The sequence below is a fragment of the Anabrus simplex genome, chromosome 1 (genome assembly GCF_040414725.1).
Source record: "Anabrus simplex isolate iqAnaSimp1 chromosome 1, ASM4041472v1, whole genome shotgun sequence".
Taxonomy (NCBI): Eukaryota; Metazoa; Arthropoda; class Insecta; order Orthoptera; family Tettigoniidae; genus Anabrus; species Anabrus simplex.
The window spans coordinates 484,780,252-484,788,776 of NC_090265.1; the positions used below are offsets into that span (position 1 = coordinate 484,780,252).

The following is an 8,525-nucleotide window of genomic DNA, read 5'->3' on the forward strand; positions in this document are numbered from 1 at the left end:
AGTTGGTACTAGTCGCAAGTAACGTCGACCCATGGTGTTCCGCACGTAATGGTACTAATCACAAATATTCTCATGGTTGTAATGTCATCACCCTTGGGTCACCCCTTTTAGTCGCCTCTTACGACAGGCAGGGGATAACGTGGGTGTATTCTTCGCCTGAGTTCCCCCCACAGGGGTAGACGGATAACAGAGAGGTGCATTCCGGGATACGGGGTGAAGTAGGATGCTGTGATGACAATAAGTTATAGGAAGCAGGAAGTCAAGCTTACTTGGTGAAATTTTTAGTGCTGAATTGTAGAAGTATTGTAAAGAAAACAGGATTAAATAATGTAATATATATAGCCTACATTGTAATAGGAGCTGATCCTGGTTGAGAAGTGATATTATGGATGCGCTAGTTTTTAAAATAGTGTTTAACGTCATACTAACACATCGAAGGTTTTCGCTGAAGTAGCCTAGGGGTGGGAACAGGCTTGGATTGGGAAGGTTTTGGCCGTGGCCTTAATTAAGGATGGGAAACCACGGAAAACCATCTTCAGAGCTTTCGATGGTGGGATTCAAACCCACCATCTCTCGAATACAAGCTCACAGCTACACGACACTAACCGCACGGCCGACTCCCTCGGTGGAAATTTTCGCATGGAACTGGAGTGTTTATTGTAGTGGCAGTTTAGGAACTTCAAGATGGGTAGTATTCTTACTAGCGAGAGAAATATTTGTAAGCTATGAAAAGGTTAAAGATGAGAAACATGAAATTCTAGGCGAGAGACTTATCTCTAAAGATAATAGCCAACTTTATGTTTTGAGGTGTACAGAACTGGCAAGGTTGGCGCTGGCGCTGATGCTAATGATTTATAATTAGCTTTACGTCGCACCGACAGAGATACGTCTTATGGCGACGATGTGATAGGAAAGGGGTAGGAGTGGGAAGGAATTTTTACAATTTGCTTTACGTCGATCCGACAGAGATAGGTCTTGCGGCGACGATCGGATAGGAAAGGGCTAGGAGTCTGAAGGAAGCGGCCGTGGCCTTAATTAAGGTAGAGCTCCAGCATTTGCCCGGTGTGAAAATGGGAAACAACGAAAACCATCTTGAAGGTTGCCGACAGTAGGGTTCGAACCCACTATCTCCCGAAAGCAAGCCGAGAGCTACGTGAATTAAACCGGCCAGCCACTCGCTCTGTCGATAACGTATCTCAGAAGCATTTACTACAAAGACCGACCTATGCAATGATACATTTGCATTGCACGTACTGCTTGTAATTGCCACGGAACCGAGAACAAAAATTCGTAAGAATCGCTTTCCGAACTTGATGGCTGAGTTGAAAGATGTCACGTCAAAAAGAACGGAAAATTTGAGGCCAAAAACTCGCAAGCGAACATTACAGGCAAAAACACATAAAATACGGGTATATTAGAAGATGCGGGTTAAAGTTTTACGGACACATCACAACAAATAGTCGAGTTCCATGGGAACAGACACTATGAAATGAATCTGTGAATTAAAAAATTGACAGGAATCGCATAATAATGCATCCAGAACAGAGCAGATCCAAAATTCACAACGGGCAAGTTGACCAAGAGGACACACTGAAGGAAACGACCATAACGACTTGGGGCTAAAGGGAAAAGAGTCATTGTAATATGGGCACAAAGAAAGCAAAAAGAAACCCGCCTCTAAGTACTTTGGGTGGACCTAAACGCAAATAATAATAATAATAATAATAATAATAATAATAATAATAATAATGTTCGCCTCCGTGGTGTAGTGGTTAGTGTAATTAGCTGCCAACCCCCCCCCCCCCCGGCTCTGCCACGAAATTTGAAAAAGTGGTACGAGGATTGGAACGGGATCCACTCAGTCTCGGGAAGCCAACTCAGTAGGGGGGGGGGGGGGGTCGATTCCCACCTCAGCCATTCTCGAAGTGGTTTTACGTGGTTTCCCTACTTCTCTTGCAGGCAAATGCCGGGATGGTACCTAACTTAAGGCCACGGCCGCTTCCTTCCCTCTTCCTTGTCTATCCCTTCCAATCTTCCCATCCCCTACAAGGCCCCGATTCAGCATAGCAGGAGAGGCTGCCTGGGCGATGCACTGGTCCTCCTTCCCAGTTGTATCCCCGGACCAAAGTCTCACGCTCTACTACACTGCCCTTGAGGCGGCAGAGGTGAGATCCCTCTCGGAAAATCCAACCTTGGAGGGTTAAGCGATTAAGAAAGAAAGATGATTATGATGATGATGATAATTAATTAATTGCGTGTGGCCTCCGAAGAGGCCTAGTACAGGTCTTTCGAGTCGACACCGTATAAGTAACCTATGAGGATGGGGCCCTACCTATGATGAATTCTAATGATCATAGGGAAGGAAGCGGTCGTCGTCATCATCATCATCATCATCATCATCATCATCATCATCATCATCATCATCTACTGTAAAATAGCCAGTTCCTCTGATCTATATCCGAACAAAAATATATTTGAAACATTACAAGACCTAGGAAGCTGCAAGTGTGAATGCACGTAGCCCACCTGGTTGGGTGGCTCACACAGTAGAGCGCTAGCTTTCCGAGCCCAAGTTGGCGGGTTCAACCCCGAGTAAAACCACTAGTATTTGAAGGTATTAGAACACATCAACAGCGTACCAGCACATTTACCGGCACTTAAAGGGATTCCCGTGGGACAAAATCCGGCACTTCGCCGTCTTCGAAAACAGTAAAAGTAGCTAGTGGGACGTGAAACGTTTATTATTATTATTATTATTATTATTATTATTATTATTATTATTATTGCTAGGGGCTTTACGTCGCACCGACACAGATAGGTCTTATGGCGACGATGGGATAGGAAAGGCCTAGGAGTTGGAAGGAAGCGGCCGTGGCCTTAATTAAGGTACAGCCCCAGCTTTTGCCTGGTGTGAAAATGGGAAACCACGGAAAACCATCTTCAGGGCTGCCGATAGTGGGATTCGAACCTACTATCTCCCGGATGCAAGCTTACAGCCGCGCGCCCCTACGCGCACGGCCAACTCGCCCGGTATTATTATTATCTATATAAATAAAATTGTAGGGGGTCCGCTGTCTGTAATTTCTTTTGTTTTGCCAATTTTTCAGATATTTATCCGTTTTAGGTCAACTTAAGACCGAATCGGTGGTTTTTACGTTTCGTGTCTGTTTGTTTGTCTGTTTGTCTGTTTGTCTGTCTGTTTGTCTGTTTGTCTGTTCCACCATCACGTCGAAACGGCTGGATAGATCTCAACCAAACTTCATATTTAGAGTATACTCATCCCGGGGAAGGTTTCGATATGCATATCATTTTAAAATCTTTGAATACACGGGGGGTTTATAGGAAAACCAGAATGTTTTTTCCACCATCACGTCGAAACGGCTGGATAGATCTCAACCAAACTTCATATTTAGAGTATACTCATCCCGGGGAAGGTTTCGATATACATATCATTTTAAAATCTTTGAATACACGGGGGTTTATAGGAAAACCAGAATGGTTTTTCCACCATCACGTCGAAACGGCTGGATAGATCTCAACCAAACTTCATATTTAGAGTATACTCATCCCGGGGAAGGTTTTGATATGCATATCATTTTAAAATCTTTGAACAGACTGGGGGTTTATAGGAAAACCACAATGGTTTTTCCACAATCACGTCGAAACGGCTGAATAGATCTCAACCAAACTTCATATTTAGAGTATACTCATACCGGGGAAGTTTTCAATATGCATATCACTTTAAAATCCTTCAACAGACGGGGGGTTTATAGGAAAGCCAGAATGGTTTTCCCCCATTTTCTCTTATACTATTGATTTTCTGTAAACTTCGTTTAACGTACGTGAAACGTCTCTTCATTATAAACAACTTTCGTTATGTTCACAATTTACCTTACTCTTCACATGACGGAGAAATTTACAATTTTCCGCTGGTATCATGCTCTGCATTGAATGACCGACAGACCGACAACGAACCTACAGGTTACCATGGCAACGTCTCTGACTGCATGCCGGCAGGGAAGTAACGTATTGCCATTTTCCTCATCATGCTTTTAAATTCGTGGTTGTTCCTTGGGTAGAAGGCAAGAGAGGCGTCAATCGGCCTATCTGCGGGATATTGGCGGAATATCGTTGGATATTATAACCGCCCTCGAATAGATTAAGTAATAACACCATTAGTCATCTTCTTATTATTTGTTTACCTAGGAATCACTGGACCTAAATTTCTCCTCTGTTACCGCTTTATTATATCCATAACTCACACTAGCATAATTTATTGAGGGGCATTTGATTTTCTAATACATTAACTTGGCATTTACATATTTGTCGTTATCCGACTGTCCTCAGTTATAATCCATTTTCTATTACTTTCAACTTTCTTAACTGTATTATTTTCTTCCTTAATGACGCCGTATGTACGCGAGTGCTACAAACTACTGGATGTATTTCCACCAAGACTCATATTTAGAATACACCTGTCCTTGATAGGTTTTAGGGCAAATATTGTTTCTAAATCCCTGAACTGAGTGGGGGTTTATACGAAACCGAAACAGTGATTTTGCACTTCCACAAAATATACACAACCAACGTTAATTTAAATCTACCTGCCTTGGTAGAAATTAATTTCTAAACATTTTTTCTTATGTGCATCATTTCGATACGAGGACTAATAAGGGAGACATCATTAACGGACCGTTTTTCTGTACAAGTCCCATCGGACTTAACTCACGAGCGGGTGCGTGTAAAGCGTATTCCTTACAACTTGAAAACTACTGAAGACATTCGAACCAAAATTTATATTTAGCATCCACCTGTCCAAAGGTAGGTTTTAAACGTAAATAATATTTCATGTTCCGGAATGGACTGGCGGTTTATAGGGAACCGATATGGTGATTTTACTCTTCCACAATGTATACAGAACAAGACCAACCTGACTGGAAATCGACCAAACGTGATGGAATTCCACCTCTAAAACTTTTTCTTCATGTGCATTTTTTCGTAAGGAGGATTAATAAGGGAGATATCATGAATGGTCACTTTTGCAGCTTATGTCCAGCGGACATAGCCCAAAAGGTGTTTTACATGGAGCAGATTCCTTATCTATATAAATCAAATCGTAACGACTGTGTGCCTCTACACTGACTATTTTGGCGAAATTTTCTTACAGCTTTCCGTTTAAGGGGTAATAATGACCATCTCCATAATTTTTGGTTTAGTTTCCTGAAAGTCCTAATTTTTACCCGCCTCGCCCAAAATCCAGATTGCGGCATAATCTGCCATAAGAAAAAGAAGATAATTGAAATTTGACATAATTATACGTTTTAGCCTGTAACGAACGGAAAACATCCTAGATCATTAAATTTTTCACTTTTTATCCGCGAAGAATATAGAAATATGCAGGCAATTTTAATGATGGTGCAGACCTTCGGAAATTCCTATCACATAACGGATTGCACAATATTCGTTCAATTTGGAATGATCTACAACCTTGGTCTTATGACTTTTTGCCGTATCTGTATCCCTTTTACGTTTGATTTTTCTCTATTAATCGATGTTAAGTCAATTTGGAATTTTCACATGCATAATTCATACTTTCAGTTACTTATATGAAATACAGAATCATCAAACTCTTCACGAAAATTGGCCCACCCAGTAGCCATATGTGAGCCAAATGCTATGTATGTAGCTGTCACATAATTATCCGAAAAGTAATGTAATGTGAGATAATCTTACAAAAACTTTACCCTGTTCCACGTTTCTAACTCAATCTTACCCAAGAATAGAGACATATCATAGGACCAGGCATTTAGGCCACTAAATTCGGCGTGTCTTATGGTATAATCCTTTGTCGATATGACGTACGTTTAGTAGCAGTTAATCTGTAAATGAAGGTCTTCAATATTTTTAACACGCATATACTTTCGTATGTCGATCTATATATATTCACTGATGTCGATTTGTAGCGATCGAGAAAGGGTGGGTCTGCTATTGTAATCAGTACTCCCAACACCGACTTTGACTGGCAGTAGGAAAGGGTTCCTTCTCCGACTCCTGTGTAACTGTCATTAGTAAGGAAGGCCTACAAGTGTAATGAATAGTTCACTTCTCGATTTGACTTGCAGAAGGCAAGTGAGCATGCAGTTTTGTTTAAAACTCCCCTACCCGATTGTGTTTGGCAGTAGGCAAGGGTGCCCGCCATTATAAAGAAATGTCCTCATCTAAAATGTGACCGGCATTAGGCATAGTGGCCTGCTATTTTGATGGAAACTCACCAACTTGGTGTGACTGGCAGTAAGCTGGCTGGCAGTAGGAAAATGGGCCTGGCATTATAATGATAACTGCTCAACTCAATTTCGAGTGATAGTAGGGTAATTGCCTGCCATTATAATAGAAACTCCTCAACTGTAATCTGTCTGGAAGTAGGAAAGGGGGGGCTGCCATTTTAACGAAAACTCCCCAAATAGATTCTGTCCGCGTAGTAGGCAATGGGGCCTGCAATTATAATGTAAACTTCCCAACTCGATTTTGAATGCCAGTAGGCAAGTGAGCCTCCCGTTATATCACAAATCCGTAACAAACACTTTACATTGGAAACAACGTACTGGGACCTTCCCATGCTCTTTCTCGGATAACGCTAAGAGACATGCAATTTTAAAATAATCTTATTTACTGCATGTACACTATTTACTTCGATATTCGAATACAATGTAGAATACCGTAGCGAAGCACGGGTACATTCGCTAGTTATTATTATTATTATTATTATTATTATTATTATTATTATTCATAATATACCGTTATGCCTTTCAGCGTTCAGCCTGCAGTCCCTGTGAATTTGCTTAACTAGCTCTGTAGCCTCGTTTGGTACCATATTTCTTTAAATCATTAGAAACTGACTCTAATCATCGTCGTCTTGGTCTCCTACATCTCTTACCTTTCTTGACAGAGTTCACTATTACTATTCTCCTAGGTAACCTGTCATCCCCCTTTCACCTAACATAACACTTTTTGTAATACTTCTTAACTTCGTAGTATATGGCATTGTTCCTCTCTTCCTCACTTGAGTGAACATTTTAAAATTTTCTTTGAACTTCGTCCTGGTAAGCGAAAATACCGTTTTCTAAGAAAAAAAAACATGTTATTGAAGGAGTGTCTTTGCACTTTAAGAGATTAGGGAAATGTGAGAAGTAAGTCATTTTGACAATGGAAAGGGCTCTCCAATTTCACCTTTATTTTCCAAAGATCACCTTTGTTTCGAGATCCGTAGGGATTTTGTTTCAGAAAGTACTCTAGCCCCCTTAGAGGTTAGGAGCTATCTGCATTCAAACTTCTCATTTTTGAAAATATTTTTTTATTGTTTGGAACCCCTTAATTTTCCCTTTGATTCCGAATTGTTCAGGAACGTGTTCTTGAAAGGGAGTCGAGTGAATACACAAAGTATGAACCCTTTCCGGTAATAGAAGAGTCTCATTTCTTGCAATTCCAGATTTTTCGGAAATTTCTGATCAAGTTTTCTTACACATTTTCGGATCAGGAACTACATGCAATAATAATAATAATAATAATAATAATAATAATAATAATAATAATAATAATAATAATAATAATAATAATAAGGGATAGCAGTTGCTATTGAACAGGAGTGGACGTCTCGGACATACTCTGAGTCATGGGCCTTCTTGAGCTCAGGCGGCTGTAACTATACATGGGTTCGAACCCCACTGTCGCCAGCCTTGAAGATGTATTTCCGTTGTTTCCCATTTTCACCTTAGGCGAATGCTGGGGCTGTACCTTAATTAAGGCCACGGCCGCTTTCTTCCCACTCCTAGCCTTTTCCTATTCAATCGTAGCCATAAAACCTATTTGTGTCGGTGCTTCGTAAGGCCAATTAAAAATATATTATTATTTATTTTTATTGGGCTTATATGAATATCTCTAACCGGATTCAACAACTGATAACCAATTTCGGGTTGGACTTTTGAAGAGCGCTTTTTAGGATAACTTGACCAAGATTTTAATATTTTTGCCGTGCAGTTCGGTCGAAAGCTGGTGGCGGCCTTTGCTCCACCTTGCCCTTGATCAGACATATCATTGTTGTAAATAAGAAGCATTAGTTATATAATACTAACCTCGTGTCTTCCTGCTGAGAATTCTGGTCGCTTTCTCCCGCTCGTACACGCACAACACACGGCAGAGCCCAATACCACTCACCAGAGAGACAGAAGACGAATGAAGCTTCAGCCGATAGGTCTTCCCCTGTTTGAACTGCGCTAACACCAAGACGTCATCTACAGGCCGAGCGGGACATCAGTACTGAAGTACTGTGGTAGGAGAGTGGATTCCATCCAACTTTCCTCCTGCAGGCAAAAGTTGCGTGGTTCGATCCAGTCCATTATTACTACCGGGAATACATGTAGCCTATTTATTTAATTAATTAATTTGCCGATTTTGCTTGGCCATAAAGCCCTCTTTTACACTAAATCAAGGTTAATAATTATACATGAAATTAGGAGGGTCTACTAATT

At 40.9% G+C, this 8,525-nt stretch overlaps 1 protein-coding gene across 1 annotated transcript in view; it reads right to left on the minus strand.

Moving 5' to 3' along the window:
• The window catches only part of js (jiangshi), a 418,545-nt gene extending 410,263 nt beyond the window's left edge, over positions 1–8,282 (minus strand). The window contains exon 1 of the mRNA XM_067144712.2: positions 8,130–8,282. The gene's annotated coding sequence lies outside the window, so the exon portion shown is untranslated. The remainder of the gene's footprint in view (positions 1–8,129) is intronic.
• Between the last annotated feature and the right edge of the window lie 243 nt (positions 8,283–8,525).